This window comes from Macrobrachium nipponense, chromosome 48 (genome assembly GCF_015104395.2).
Source record: "Macrobrachium nipponense isolate FS-2020 chromosome 48, ASM1510439v2, whole genome shotgun sequence".
NCBI classification, from domain to species: Eukaryota; Metazoa; Arthropoda; class Malacostraca; order Decapoda; family Palaemonidae; genus Macrobrachium; species Macrobrachium nipponense.
In genome coordinates, this window is record NC_087223.1 from 228,323 (window position 1) to 245,169 (window position 16,847).

Genomic DNA, 16,847 nt, shown 5'->3' on the forward strand with positions numbered 1-16,847 from the left:
AATGGTATCTGGTTGGTTAAAAGCATTTTTTTTAAGAGTAAGTCCAAGTTGGTGAACAAAAAAAAAATTTATTCTAACCATAACGGAGATTAAGAAGGTGTCGGTCCGGTACATCGCACTGCGGAAACTATCGGAAGTCGTTTCCTTGTTGTTTAAGCGACAAAGTAATTACGCAGAATACGCCAACCAAGTCCCGATCTTTTATGGCATGACAATTTGACAGGGTAAAAATTATATGGGATTATTTGGATTTCCTTAATGGCATCCCTATAACTAACATTTGTTTTTCAACTTCGTCATTTATCTCTATTTCTTGAAACACCTATCAATTTCAATTGAGAGTCTACACGAAATGGTACAACGTATTTTATTACGCTTTATGCCTTTGTTTCGTCCTTAGACCGTATTTTAGGTTGTTAAAATTACAATCCGTTTTTTTTTTTCCAGAGAATCCACTCGCCAGGGCAGTGGAGAAACTTCCATGGTATTCAGGTGTAAAAGATAAAAAACAAAAAAAAATTCTGCTGAAATCACCGTTCTGCTTGAATGACTTTACGGATATTTACTTTAGATCAGATTATCCAGAGACGAATTCATCACGAACTGGCTTAGGGCGTGGATTGAAAAATTAGCAACAATAAAAAAAATGCGATATTCATAACTTCCGTATCCACGATTATGGGTATACTTTTAGGCTTTGGTTCGCGGAAAAATCGTTTTATAATTTCCAGAGTGTCGGAAGGCAGGATTAAAATTTCATTTCCCAGCAAAGTCTTTTTTACACGCACTAAGACCATTAGAGGGTGCATGCTTTCTCGAGATGTTTTTGCGTGTTTGCAAAGTGCGACTGCGGTTGTGGGGAGAATTCTGTTGGGTTTTTTCCCCCAAATTTGAACAATGTTTTTACGATTTATGAGACAAATGTATTAGTTCCTTTATATCAAGTTTATTATTTGATTAACTGTCTTCATGTTTTTGTTCACAAACGGATTTTAAATATTTCTTTTGAAGTTTTTATTTAAGGATTTCCCTTGGAATTAACACGCCTTATTTTGCAGGGATGTTGTTAAAAATAATATTTTTGGTATTACCACCCTAGATTGAATCTTACAAATTACACTAGATACAGATCAATGTTTTTATAAACTATAGAGTGTAGATGTAAGCGCTCGCTTATCCGGACCTTCCTCATTACGAAGAAGTTCGGAACAATAGAAACGGTGAGTCCGTAAATACAGGATATTACGTGTCTACTAAAAGAAATAAAACTAGGATATTCTAATTTTTTACGGCGCGTAACATAGGGCCTTAATCCACCAAGTATTTCATTATAAACTTCAAGTCTTAAAATTTAAAATTTAAACGAAAATCCTGCTCTGGGATTAACTTATTACGGTCGTGTCGTTTTTTCATTAAGGACAAAATCCTTTTTTTTAATTCACAAAGAAAAAATATTGGTATGAATCCAAACATCGGTTTTCCCCCACTCTGCTAGAGTCGCCTTTTATTGTGAGGAATTTGCTATGTCTTTGAAAACTTACCCCCCTTCGGCAGTTTTTGAACTAACCTGACCGCTTCCTTGCTTGAACTAGGTGCACCAGTCCACCGAGTTTGCTTTTGTTTGATTTCCTGAACGGGCTACTGGTTTTCTATTTTCTTTTTTAGTAATAATTAGGATCCTTTCTCTTTTATTTACCATCGTGCAACGTATTGTTGGTGTTTTTTAGCATTATGTTTGCTGAGGTTACGTATTAAAAGCACAATGAATGACGAACTTATTAGGAACTGAGCGATTACATTAATAAGGACAAGTTATTCCTTACTGTATTCCAATATTAACTGTTTTGTACTTCATTCTTTGCTAAAATTTGAAATAGTGAGGGATCCTGGTCAGCGCATTTTAGCCCTTGATTGAAAGTTTTTTTTTTTTTTTTTTTTTTACAGAACATGTTATTATTCCTTGCAATCTCCAGCAGATTTTTAAAGTTGTTGAGTTTGAGTCATTGAGGTTTCGATATTTTTATATTAACTCAAAAAAACTCAAGGACCTAAAACTAAAACTGCCATCGGGACTTGCCAAAGGGAAGCATTTATTGTCATGACCCGAAATAGTGTTACCTTCTAATTTTAATATAGATTTGTACGGGTGGGTTTTTCCACCGTGTTGTTTTTTGTGTGTTTCTTTTTAATCACTAACGGTGCTTAAAACGCACGCCCTATTCCATGCATATGTATAAATACAGACGTCCACTTGCGTTAAACGCATATTCACTCTGTTTTAATATGATTTGTTACGTAAGGGATTAATTAATCACCCAAAATGATAAAATTAACATAGTAATATGACTTATGATATTTCAGTAGAACTTCTGGAAACAGATCACTCAATGATCAAAACCTAAAAAACTCGTAGTATATAGTAAGCGGAAATCTCCAATGATTGTAGATAATTTCTGTCAAAAAAAGGTAAGAAATTAAGAATGTCTCCGTAACTTCAGCCACAGGAATAACGAAATTTTTTTCGACCATGCAAAGGAGGAAAGGAAACACTCAAAGTTACTCCAAATGAATAAAAAAGATTGTACTTAGCTTGCTTTTTTGTGGGAAGTTCACGGTTGTTTCCGATAAACGACACACGGGCCTTGGTCCTCCTTCTCTATTTAGCGGACGACCTGGTTTGGCTATTCAGTTTCCCCCGTCCCCCTTGCGCGTTGTTTTCCGACGATGATTCGTGGAGCCCGTTGAAAATACGCCGAATTGCTGCAGAAGCAGCCGCCGTTCGGTTTTTGGTTTCTTGAAGTTCCGGGAAAACGCTCACGTAACGATGGTTTTCCTTTGAATGATTCTAATGAGAAGGACGAAGCTTGCGTGTTTGTCGTAAGAAAAAAGACACGTTCGGTTTTGTTTCTTGAAGTTTATTCACCTAAACGATGATTACTAAATTGGTTGAAGAATCTGTTTGCGTTTCGTTCGTCGTTTTTTGAAGAGTTTCTTATTGTTTTCTGAAATAAAGTCGCTCACACTAACGATGATACTATGTTTGCTTGACGCAATCTTTGTTGTTTTCTGAATGGTCGCTCACTAATGATGATACTAGGTTGATTGAAGAAATCTGCTGCTTTCGTCGTCGTTGGACTTCATGGATTTATTATTCTGTTTTTCTTCGTAGGACGTTAGTAGAGTTCCTTCTGGTCCGCTCCTGGGACCACCAAAATATTAGGGTCTTGTGCCTTGTATTGAATAAAGGCGCCCTATGAATGGTTAATGTTTAGGACTGTAGTCGATATAAATTATATGCTGAAAGTCGGTTGGTATTGCCCACTTCCATTCTTCAATGTGAGTAGGTTTCACCGGCGTGTCTGGGGTTTTGGTTTTTAGATCACTTAACGAAGTCGGTATTTATCTTTTACGACGATGTTCGGTTAAACTCATGGTTTTTTCTGGTGATGGTTCTTGTTAGTAGAAAACACCAAGGTATAAAAATAGTATATTCTTCTGGAAGTTATTTACATGATGAAGAAATCAGGTCTATGATTGTACCAAGGTTCTTCTAATAACGATTAGCGTTGGGATCGCTTCTGCAATGAATGATTGGCTAATCCTATTTCCTCTACATTGATTTAAAGCTTAGGTAAAGAGGGTAAGCAGGTCTTCTAATGTCGATAGCTATCGCTGTTCCTGCCCCTGTCTACCATCTCTGTTTTACAAAGTTATGAATGGAACAGACAGTAGTTCGAACATATGAACCTACTTATCAAGATTGACATTCAGTTTCATACTAACACACAATCGAATGAAGACAAACCCGCTACAGATTCCACGTTCAGGCCGTTTTGAATAAATAGGTCGGGGTAGTTGGTCTCAAGCAAGCAGGGTAAAGCGTTTGGACTAACTCTTTAATAAAAAACAAAATGAAGAATGACCACTTAGATATTACTAATTATCTTAGCCTACAAATACTTATTGTATACGTACTTATCTTTAAGCGTCTCGTAGTTCTGATCACATTCGCTGTGTCAAGCAATCTGGTTGACCTCCCTTTAGTTTTTAGACTTTCTTTATATATATTGGGACTCAAACATTACCAATATTTTTATTTTATTGTAAATTACTTAACATATATTATATATAATATATATTATGATATATTAATTATATATATTTATAGATTATAGAGTATATAAGATATTATATATAGAAGATGATTTAATATATAGATATATTTATTATAATGATAATGATAGTATCGAATATAATAGAATATAGGATTATATATATATATGTAATAACTATTAAGAGATAGAAGAAGAATATATACATAACAAATAGATACTATATATATAATATATAATATATATATATAGTATAGATATAGTCATATATATATATATATATACATATAATTATATATAGTATTGTATACATCATAATATATATATCATATATTAATATATATATATTAGATAGTATATATATTATGTATTAACATATATAATTAATATGATATATATAAGTAATATTATATATATAATATAATTCAAACGTATGCATTCAATATTATAATAAATATAGTATAATATATATATAGTATATTTTTTTTTAATAATTATATAACATATATACATATATAAAAGGACACCAAATGGCCAAAACGCCCAAAACCCGGAAACAAGAAACAGCATTTTGTTACAACTGTTATTGGGACACATGTTTCGAGTAGTACTATCACTCGTTATCAACCTACAAAATTTAAATGAATGACATTATAGTTCTTGCAATCAAATTTACAATAATAAAATGATATGTATAAAAATTATAAGAGTACGTTAAAAGATAGCTAATACGTAAATACATATATTGGTAAACAACTTTCAAAATTGTATGTAAACAAACAACCCGAAACTACTGCTAACGTAAAGAAACCTGTTATTTATTTACCTTTAACATTTACTGGAACTCATAGTTACGATCTAAAAAAGCAATTAATTTCTATTTTGTCCATTGGTTACCCTCAGCTAGCTTCAAAATCAAAATATTTTATTTTCTTTACAAAATAAATTAGGAAATTTCTTTAAAATTAAAGACCCTATACCAACAAGCCTTCGCTCCAAATCTGATCTATAAATGGCAGTGCAGTGGTTTGTGATGCCACTTACGTCGGAAAAACTACCAGATCAGCTTGGATGAGATGGTTTGAGCACCTTGGTAGGTCATTTCGTACAGTTATAGTGCAATTAGGGAACACAGCGAGGAGTCTGGTCACCCTTTACATATCGATGATTTTTCTATTTTAACCTCTTCCCAGTTTGCTATAGACCTCGACATTCTAGAAGTTTTATATTCTGTTAAGATAAAGCCTTCCTTGGCTAGAATGTAGCTGTTACCTCACTTTTGTGTTTTTAGTCTGCATCCTGCTGGTTTGTATATCGACTTAGTATATTTACTGTTCTTTTGTACCATCCGTTTTTGTGACTTAAATTTGCATTCTGCTTCATTTTATTTTATCTACTCAATTGTTTCATTTAGCAATTTTTAATTATAATTTTTTTTTTTTTTTTTTTTTTTTAAAGTATTAGCTATCTTTTAACGTACTCTTATAATTTTTATACATATCATTTTATTATTGTAAATTTGATTGCAGAACTATAATGTCATTCATTTTAATTTTGTAGGTTGATAACGAGTTATAGTACTACTCGAAACATGTCCCAATAAAGTTTTGTACAAATGCTGTTCCGGGTTTTGGCCTTGGTGTCCTTACTGATAGTAGATGGCGCTTCCCTGCTGGTGTTTTCAATTGCTATATATATATATAGGTATATATATATATATATATATATATATATATATATATATATATATATATATATATATATACATATATATTTGTATACATATATATATATATATATATATATATATATATATATATATATATATATATATATATATATATATATATATATATATACTATATATATATATATATATATATACTATATATATATATATATATATATATATATATATATATAAATATACACATATAGATTATATAAATTATATATATATATATATATATATATATATATATTTCTATATATTTTGTATACATCTATATATATATATATATATATATATATATATATATATATATATATATTCTATATATATATCTAGTTCAATTCTCCAATAGAAAAGTATCTTCAAATACTGTCAGGTCACCAGGCCAACGACCACAGGCCCTGCAACGCCAGTTATTCTACTGTCAAACACTGAATTAAGGTAATACCATTTGAATTCGATAATTTCAGAAAGTTTGAAAATGATTTAATAGTTTGCCAATAAAATCAAAGAAATTATTACATAAGTCCAGATATGTATGATATTTTGGAATCAATTAGAACAATGATTGTAATGTTTAATTTAAAAATAAATACAAAGTCAACATAGAATCAAAGACGACATTTAACTAAATCTCAGTTCAAAGGTTTAATGAAAAACAAAATCTAACAAAATATCAATAATTATAATTTTGAGACTGGGTTCAATTTTTGGGTTCAATTTTGAGATGGTTTAAATTTGAGATTGGGTTCAATTTTGAGATTGGGTTCAATTTTTTTTCAATTCTGAGATAGGGTTTAATTTTTGGGTTCAATTCTGAAATTGGGTTAAATTTTTGAGTTCAATTCTGAGATTAGGTTTAATTTTGGGTTTAATTTCGAGATTGGATTCAATTTTGGGTGAAATTTGGAAATTCGGTTCAAATTTGGGTTGAATTTTGAGATTGGGTTCAATTTTGGGTTAACTTTATATTGGTTTCAATTTGGGGCTATTTTTAAATTGGGTTCAATTTTGGATTTGTTTTGAGATTGGGTTCAATTTTGGGTTCAATTTTGAGATTGGGTTCAATTTTAGGTTCGAGTTTGAGATTGAGTTCAATTTTGTGTTCAATTTTGAGATTGGGTTCAATTTTGGGTTCAATTTTGAGATCCTGTTCAATTTTGAGATTGAGTTCAATTTTGGCTTCAATTTAGAGATTGGGTTTAATTTTGATATTAGGTTCAATTTTGGTTTGAATTTTGAGATTGGGTTCAATTTTGTGTTCAATTTTGAGATTGGGTTCAATTTTGTGTAGAATTTTAAACTTTGTTCAATTTTGAGTTGAATTTTGTAATTGGGTGCAATTTTGGTTTGAAATTTGAGTTCAAATTTGAGTTCAAGTGAAAGTTAAAGTTTAGGAAGCAATAATAATAATAATAATAATAATAATAATAATAATAATAATAATAATAATAATACGTTGACGAATGATCTGTGTGAGTGACGTCATAGTATGAGGTCATCACCAGAGGCCTCCTGGTTGCCATGGCGACCACCCGCGTGACTTCTCCTTCAACGGTCTGGAAGTAGTGATCCGTCTCTCTCTCTCTCTCTCTCTCTCTCTCTTATACGTAGATAGTTGTAACCAGTATATATTATATATATATATATATATATATATATATATATATATATCATATATAGTATATATATATATATATATATATATATATATATATATATGATTTATATATATATATATATATATATATATATATATATATATATATATATATATATATCTATATATATATATACACATATATATATACTGGTTTATAATAATTATAAGAAAATTTTGTTAGAGAGAAAGAGAGAGAGAGAGAGAGGGGGCATTTATCGAGCGTCGTTTTCTCTCCCGCATAAACTGCAAATTAATTCAGCCAGATGACAAAGAGAGAAACTCATTTGAGACAATTAAAAATTGTTCAGGTATTTTTAAGTGTAGCACTTTTCAGTTTTCTGCAAAGAAGACTCTTGTGTAGACTTCGTCTGTCCGTCCGCACTCTTTTCTGTCTGCCCTCAAATCTTAAAGACAGCAGAGGCTAGAGGGCTGCAAATTGGTATGTTGATCATCTACCCTCCAAAAATCCCACTTACCAAATTTCAGCCCTCTAGCCACAATAGTTTTCGTTTTGTTTAAAGTTAAACTTATCTATAATCGTGCGTCTGGCAAAGCAACAACATGAGCCGTTGCCCATACAATATTATACCGAGACCACCAAAAGATCGACCCATTTTCAGCGGTCTAGATTATATGCTGTACAGAAAACTATTTATTTTACTTGTTTTCATTTGAGATTATTTATTTTTCCCAAAATATTAATGATGTTTTTCTTTCTAGTCAAACAGAACTGTAATCATGAAAGATACTTGTAGTATGAATATTCCATATTTATGACCATATCGAGTCTAGAATTATAACCAAATAAAGGCTACAATTAACCCTTCATTATATGTCATTATGCTAGTTTATAATGTATAACCTAAATCTAATATATACTAATCTAGGCTTTCTTATAACCCACATATGTACAACAATATTCCTAGTAGTGTCAAACTTATAACCAGATCGAGACTAGATTTATAATCTTTCTTTATCTATCATTATACCTGCGTGTAACTTATAACTCAGGGTCTACAATTTACTCAATATAACCTTTTTATAATCCGTCTGTACACGACGTCCCTAGTATCCAGATTAAAATTAGGTTTATAACCAAACTGAGCGTATTATATACCTTCATTATATATCATTATAAAGTTTCTTATTTTATAACCCAGCGTCTAGATTTTTATCACCACCTTTAACCTTTCAGTTTTATCTCAGTTTTTTTCAGTTTTAACACAATTGTATCACAGCTTTATCACAATTTTTCAGTTTAACACAATTTTATTATAACTTTATCACAATCGATTATATTTTTTACAATTTTACCACAATTTCATCACAATTGTTCCAAAAGTTTTTCACAATTTAATTACAGTTTTACCACAATAATTTTATCACAGTTTTATAAAAAGTTTTTCACAATGTTATTACTGTTTTACCACAATTTTTCAGTTTTATCACAATTTTATCATAGCTTCACCACAATACAGCAATTTTATCACAGTTTATCACAATTTTTCAGTTTTATCTCAGTTTTATCATAGCTTTACCACAATACAGTAGTTTTATCACTGTTTATCACAATTTTTCACAATGTAATGACCGTTTTACCACAATTTTATCACAATTTACCGCCACTTCAAAACACAACACACACTTTCCCGACCACGGCAACTCGTGATAGACTGCCATTAAAATTTCATGTCTGAACAGATGGCACGAAAAGTTATGAAATGATGACCTTGCTCCCAACATGACCTCTGACGTTTGACCTCTGCAACGGCGAGGCAGCTTTTGTCAGTTGCAGTGTGACAAAGACATTTTGTCCTATTTCTTTTTTAAATTTTGAAATACCAATTTTTCCTTATTCTTTTGTAAGAATTCAGAAGTAAATATTATTTACTTATTCTTCGTAACATTTTTTATATCTACTGAGCTTTGATGATACGTTTGTCTCTGCTGTTTGTTGAGTGTTTGTTTGTTAGGCTCTCGTTTGTTTTAGTTTGTGTTTGTTTGTTTGTGTACCTTTTCTTTACTCGGTCTTGCTTATTGTTTATTTAGTTCTCTTGTGCCTTTTTCTTACTGTTAGTTCTCCGTATGTGTATGCATGTATATAACTCTGTATGCCTGTGTTTGTTCAGGTCACAGCAATTGTTCTCTACAAAAAAATTAACACAGCTTTGAGTGTTTGTTCCAGAAAATTTTTTTTTTGTTCCAAAAAACTGTGTATTTGTTCCTGTTCCAGGAAAATAAGTCTTAGTTCCAGAAAATTATGTCTTGGTTCCAGATAATTAGGCCCTTGTTTCAGAAAATTTTCTTTTTTTCCAGAAAAATTTGCCAATGTTCCAAGAATATGTCTTTATTCCAGAAAATGATGTCTTTGTTCCAGAAAATTATTTCTTTGTTCCAGAAAATTGATTATCTGTAACAGATAATTGTGCATTTGATCCAAGAAATTGTGCTTTGTTCCAGTAAATTAGGTCATGGTTCCGGATAATTGTCATAGTTCCAGAAAATTATGTCATAGTTCCAGTTAATTATGTCTTAGTTCCAGAAAATTGTCATAGTTCCAGAAAATTGTCATAGTTCTAGAAAATTATGTCTTAGTTCCAGGAAATTCTTTGTTCCAGAAAATTGTGTCATAGCTCCAGAAAATTGTCTTTGTTCCAGAAAATTGTGTCATTCTTCTAGGAAATTATGTCTTTGCTCCAGAAAATTGTCTTTGTTCCAAGAAATTACGCCTTTGTTCCAGAAAATTGTGTCATAGCTCCAGGAAATTGTGACATAGTTCCAGGAAATTGTGTCATTGTTCCAGAAAATTGGGTCTTTGTTCCATAAAATTTAGCCATTTGTTTCCAGGAATGTTGTCTTTGTCAGGAAATTTTGTGTCTTTGCTTCCAGAAAAATTGTGTCTTTCTTCCAGAAAATTGTGTATTATCAATAAATAAATAGTTGATTCCCGCAAACTTTTGACAAAGACAACTAGCTACCTACCTTGAGTTGCTTCTAGGAAATTCCAGATTCCAGGTGGGATGGGAGGGAGGTGGGAAAGGGAATTGGAATGTGTCAGAGTAAGTCTTGCAGACTTGTCAGAGATAGTGAGAGACTGGAAACAAAGTTCTCCAGAGGGGAGAAATATTACTATAGAAGTTGATGATGATGGAGGAACTAGGTGAGAGAGAGAGAGAGAGAGAGAAGAGAGAGAGAGAGAGAGAGAGAGAGAGAGCAAAGCCCGCCAGGGACACGGTATTACAAACGGATACCATCGAGGAGATCAATGGTTTTATTGTATATTCTCTGAAAGGCCTCAGGGTCAAACGCATCTCGTTTCCCTTTTGTTTTTCTGCAAAATTTTTTTTTAAATCCCAGAAAATCATCTCAGGAAAATTCAGGCATTTTAAAGTTTGAATTACTTGAATTTAAAGGAAAAATGTTTTTTTTATTGAAATATTGATGTTTAACGTAAGGATTACCTGACCAGTTGTTGAATTTTTCAGTCTCTTCGACGAGACGAATTCAAACTTTTTCGAGAAAAATGTACATAAAAAAAATTACCCAGTCCCCCCGTATCTAACATGGGTGGAGGGGGGGGGGGGGGTTGGAACCCTGGGGTAGGTACTACGGCCACTGTGTACTATGGAAAAGAACTTTTTCTTTGGAAAAGTTTCCAGTCCCCAACGGAATTAAATTTTTCGCCGAAACTCTTTCTTCCAAAACTCTGGCTCTGACTTTGTGGGAGTCTGCCCGAGTTAATCGCCCAAGTTAATGCTGGAACAAATTTTTTTTTCTCTCTCTCTGTCTCTGTCTCTCTCTGTCTCTGTCTGTCTGTCTGTCTCCTCTCTCTCTCTCTCTCTCTCTCTCTCTATCACGTAAATAACAATTCATAGATTAAGCTTTATTCATCTATCTCATTTCAATCAATCTCGTTTTCCATAACGGATATTTATCTCTCTCTCTCTCTCTCTCTCCATCAATATTTTAAATAGATTGTCACCATGATAATAATAATAATAATAATAATAATAATAATAATAATAATAATAATAATAATAATAATAATAATAATAATAATAATAATAATAATAATAATAATAATGTTAATGATTACAAAGCTATGGGATCCGAATTTGATAGGTCGAAATTACAGGTCATAATTACAGGTAGTAATTACAAGTGATAAGTAATTCCGGACAGGTAAATGTTGATAAGCTGTCAATGTAAATTGTGAAATTGAAATTCATTTTTGATATATCAATTACACACTCATGTTTTCATTTTCAATCTGATACAATCACCTGTAATGAACATTATGATGTGTATAATGTTTTGTGGCAGAGAGAGAGAGAGAGAGAGAGAGAGAGAGAGAGAGAGAGAGAGAGAGAGAGAGAGAGAGAGAGTTGAAATGAAACCATTTGAATAAAAGAAAATATTGTCTCAGAATTCTTATCTTGACTCAAAGTAATAACTTCTACCAAAATGGGTGCTCGTTTTTGCTTTGCACGTCGTATGTCAGGGAGAGAGAGAGAGAGAGAGAGAGAGAGAGAGAGAGAGAGAGAGAAAACTGTATTAATTCAGAAAGCCTTTTTGCCCGTTCTTCGAAGGTTAAATCAGAAATACCATTTGAGGAAATATCATAGTACATATCAGAAACCCATGAACTCATTTTCTGTTTTTTATTTGGACTATGAGATTAAAAGTGGAATTCCTGTTATATATATATATATATATATATATATATATATATATATATATAGTATATATATATATATATATATATATATATTGAAAAGTATCTTCAAATACTGTCAGGTCACCAGGCCAACGACCACAGGCAATGCAACGCCAGTTATTCTCCTGTCAACCACTGAATCAATATAATACGATTTGAATTCGATATTTTGAGAAAGTTTGAAAAAGACTTAATAGTTTGCCAATAAGATCAAAGAAATTATTATATAAGTCCAGAAATGTATGACATTTTGGTATCAATTAGAACAGTGATTGTAAAGTTTAATTTAAAAATAAATACAAAGGCAACATAGAATCAAAGACGACGCTGAACTAAATCGTGGATCATAGGTAAAATGAAAAATAAAACTCAACCAAATATTAATAATTAAAATGAAACAGTTACTCTCTGATTTCAATCAAACTTGATCTCACAGAAGTGAATAATTCATTTGCAGACTTCAAACAGAGAGAGAGAGAGAGAGAGAGAGAGAGAGAGAGAGAGAGAGAAGGGATTAGAGAGAGAGATTTGTTGAGAGGATTCAGTTCCACTATCACACTACAGCCGTATATCCATGGTTTATGGAATACAGTGCATGATGATGCAACACTATTTATAGTTCTGTTTTCGCCATCACGTACTGTAGCCTTATTTCCAGGCATAAGAGTATAGTGCAGAACGATGAAACCCTATACTTCTGATTCCTCTTTGCTATCACACACTATAACCGTATTTCCATGACTTAGGAACATAATGCATGGTGAAGCAACACTTTATTTACATAACAGTATCTCTATTTATCATTCCCATACACTATCACGCACTGTAGCCATTTGGACCAGCGCAGAGGCGAGTGTATGCATAAAACCCCGTACACACTCGGAAACATTGTTCAGAAACAATGTTTGGAAGGAAAACGGTTTCCAAACAGTTTGGAAACTGTTTCCGAAAACTTGATTCCACAGTTTGGAAACAGTTTTCAAACTGTTTGGAAACAGTTTGCATATTATTTATAAACTACTTCCAAACAATGTTTCCTGTCCTAGCTGTCCACACCTCAGTTGTGGTCATTCCTGTGATGAGTGTAGAGGTTGCTGCAGCAGCGTCTGCATTTCACTTGGCACTTTTGATAAAGTCAAGGGAGGTCAAGAAAAAGAGAAAAATATGGGTGAGGAATTTTCTTTGAAAAAGGACCCTATGGTGATTTGCTTTTGGCGGAACTGAAATAGATGGTGGAGGTTTTTCACCAATTTTGTTCGGATGTGCTCAAGAACTTTGAACTACTTTTACTGATGGTGGCTCCCAGTATATCTCGAAAGGATACAAAATACAGAAAGGCTATTACACCCGACATGAGACTGGCTATTACACTGAAGTATTTTGCAAGTGGAGATTCCTTTACGAGACTCATGTACACCTTCAGGATATCGAAGCAGACCTTCTCAGCTGTGGTTCCTGAGGTCTGTGAAGCTTTGATCTCAGCACTGAAAGGGTTATGTCAAGGTAAAATAAGAAAAACCAGAAGTTAATTCACTGTTTTTACTCTCTCTCTCTCTCTCTCTCTCTCTCCTCTCTCATCTCTCTCTTCTCCTCTCTCGTTCTTTTTCTCTCTCTCTCTCTCTCTCACTCTTTTACCTTATGGCATTTAAGAACAATATGAAAGGTGTGTTTACTAGAAAAACATATATATGTAGGAATCATATTTTACTCACAAAAATTACTGCATGAGTTTGGAGAAGGAGAGCAACTTGGAGTAGAGGCACCACTTGGGGCGGTAAAGTACTGTGGGAGGCCTTTCCAAGTTGAAAATTATTTAATTAATTTTATGCTGTGCTATTGATACCTAGCGCTTACTTCTTCCGCATGCTCTCAGTTTATGGGCAACATTTTCACCGAGCACATGATATTCATCCCGTGTAGTGACCTGTTGTGCTTGAGACTTCATCAAGTGAAATGCTTCTTTCACTTCGTCAGCAGGCCTTTTAGCTGACGAACGACGGGGCGGGAAAGAAAGCGCTCTGGAGTGTTTCAGCTTGATGTGAACTCTCAATTACTGCATCAGTTTCTTGCTCAGATTCAACTTCAGCAACCTGAAAGAGAAGAGAAACACTTATAAATATCGTTGTTGTTATTGTTGTTGTTGTTGCTGTTGTTTGTTGCTATTGTTTTTGTTGTTATTATTTTGTTTGCCAGAGTTCCTACTATTATATTGATTTTAATATCATCATTATTATCATAATTATTATGCATTATTGTTTGAATTATTACTATCTCTTATCATTATTTCTATCTATCATTATTATTTTTGTTTTTTGTATTGTGACTTACTGGTGGTAATATACTCATTATTTTCAATAATAATATTAGAGGCTCTTTCGCTTCACATTCCATCCCATTGAGTATTGTATCATCTCTGGAGAGAGAGAGAGAGAGAGAGAGAGAGAGAGAGAGAGAGAGAGAGAGAGAGAGAGAAATCGAGAGAAATCATTAGTCTACCGATTGATAGTCTTCTCTCATCGCAGTATCTCAATTGCAAAGGGTATCATATTATGGTGTGCATGATGTGTGTTATTTCACTGACTACGTATATTTCTCCTCAGATGCCTCCTACGGAAGAAGACTGGATTGCAGCAGCAAATGGGTCTCTCCACAGATGGAACTTTCCACACTGTATTGCTGCACAGGATGGGAAGCACTTTCAAATACAAGCTCCAAAGAATTGTGGAAGTCTTTTCATTAACTACAAAGGGACACACAGTATTGTACTCATGGCGTGCGTAAATGCAGATTACTAGTTTATATATGCAGATGTAGGATGTCAAGGCAGAATTCCGGATGGAGGTGTGTTTAAATATAGAAGTTTGTATGAGAAAGTAGAGCAGAAGTGGCTCAGGCTACCACCAGACCAGCCACTTGCAGAGGGACGCATTCCTGTGCCATACATGTTTGTTGGAGATGACGCCTTTGCTTTATCACGTTACTTACTGAAACCATTTCCAGGAAATCTAGATAGGTCTTCCCCTGAGAGGATCTTTAATTACAGATTGTGTAGGGCTCGGAGGATAGTAGAAAATGCGTATGGAATTTTAGCATCTAAGTTCAGATTGTTTCTAAAACCTATTGCATTACACCCACACAAGGTAGAGAGTGTTACCCTGACATGCATACATTTGCATAATTTTCTACGCAGGAATGTGGAGTCGAGAAATGTTTATTCACCACCCGGTACGTTTGACTCGGAAAATGGGTTCATTGATTTGGAAAATATACCACGAAGGAGTAATGTGGATGCACGGGACATAAGGAAGGAGTTTCGAGATTACTTTCTCTTACCTTAAGTAAGTGTTCCTTGGCAGGGTAATTGTGCGTAGGGAATATTAGGTTACAAAGGTTGCCTGTAAATGTACCTGTAGATGTCTGCTGAGCATTGATAAGATTAAATTGTATACATAAAGGACACCTATTATTACCCTACTTTTCCAACAGTTATTATGTTAGGATAACAGATATTATACCATGGTAATAATACTACTAATAATATCAGCTTACCTATCTCTACATAAATGAGATCTATTTTTTACCTGCTTTATTAACAGTTATTATGTTACGGTAATAATACTAATAGCAGTTATTATATTACGGTATTAATACTAATAGCACTTATTAAGTTACGGTATTTGTAACATCACCTTACCTCTCTCTCTGGTGAGTCTGTTGACTGGCTTCCTCTGGATTCTTGGCCCTGCAGCAAAAACAGGAGGGGCTCGTAACCAAACCATGAGCACTTCTTTGGGAACCTTCCACTTCTTTTCAGTGAAGTCAGTTTCCCATGTTCCCTCCTGAATTGTACTTTGATGGCTTTTATCTTCTTTTCTGTATCACTTACAGTTATAGAAAGTTTATCAGCTATCCCCGTCAAGGCATCCATCTTTTTCATTCTATTTATGTAATCCACAATGTTGGGGATGAATGCAGCAATTCAATTAGTTCTAGAGTTTTCTCAGAAGACCGCATGGTGTTATCACTGCAAGTCTCGAGTAGGTACTAATTCATCGTCACCTCGGCCGCACACACAAACACGCACACAGTGTTTCCAATTCTGGATGGGAAACATTAATTCGTGAAATGGTGTTAGGAAATAGTTTGCAAACAGTTTGGAAACAGTTTCCAAACTGTTTGGAAACCGTATCCAAGCTGTTTGGAAACCGTTTCCAAACATTGTTTCCAAACAATGTTTCCAAGTGTGTACCGGTAACGTGAACAAGATTTGGGTCAAGATAAAAGAATCCACCTCCTCCACAAACAATGTTGTGGAGTCTGTTGTGAAATGTAAATGAATATAACAACTGACTGACTGTATTTCTGCTTTGCGGTTTTGATCTTTAACAACTATCAGTATTTTTACTTTGTGCGCGCGTAATTGCGGAAGCTAATCACACGTAAACAATTATGGTGCTGTCAACAGCTCCCGAACATTTTAAATCTGGTATAATTAACTTGTGTTTGAGTGGACCAGAAGTAATTATATGGACACAAGAGTTATTAAGACTTTTGTCAAGCAACACATTATAGATTTTAAGAGAGGAATGGCATATGCAATTAATGAGAGAGAGAGAGAGAGAG

The 16,847-nt window shown here is 33.3% G+C and overlaps 1 pseudogene; it reads right to left on the bottom strand.

Annotated features, from left to right (window-relative positions):
• Nucleotides 1-13,467: 13,467 nt before the first annotated feature.
• LOC135204979 (uncharacterized) lies at nt 13,468-16,238 on the bottom strand (annotated as a pseudogene).
• Between the last annotated feature and the right edge of the window lie 609 nt (nt 16,239-16,847).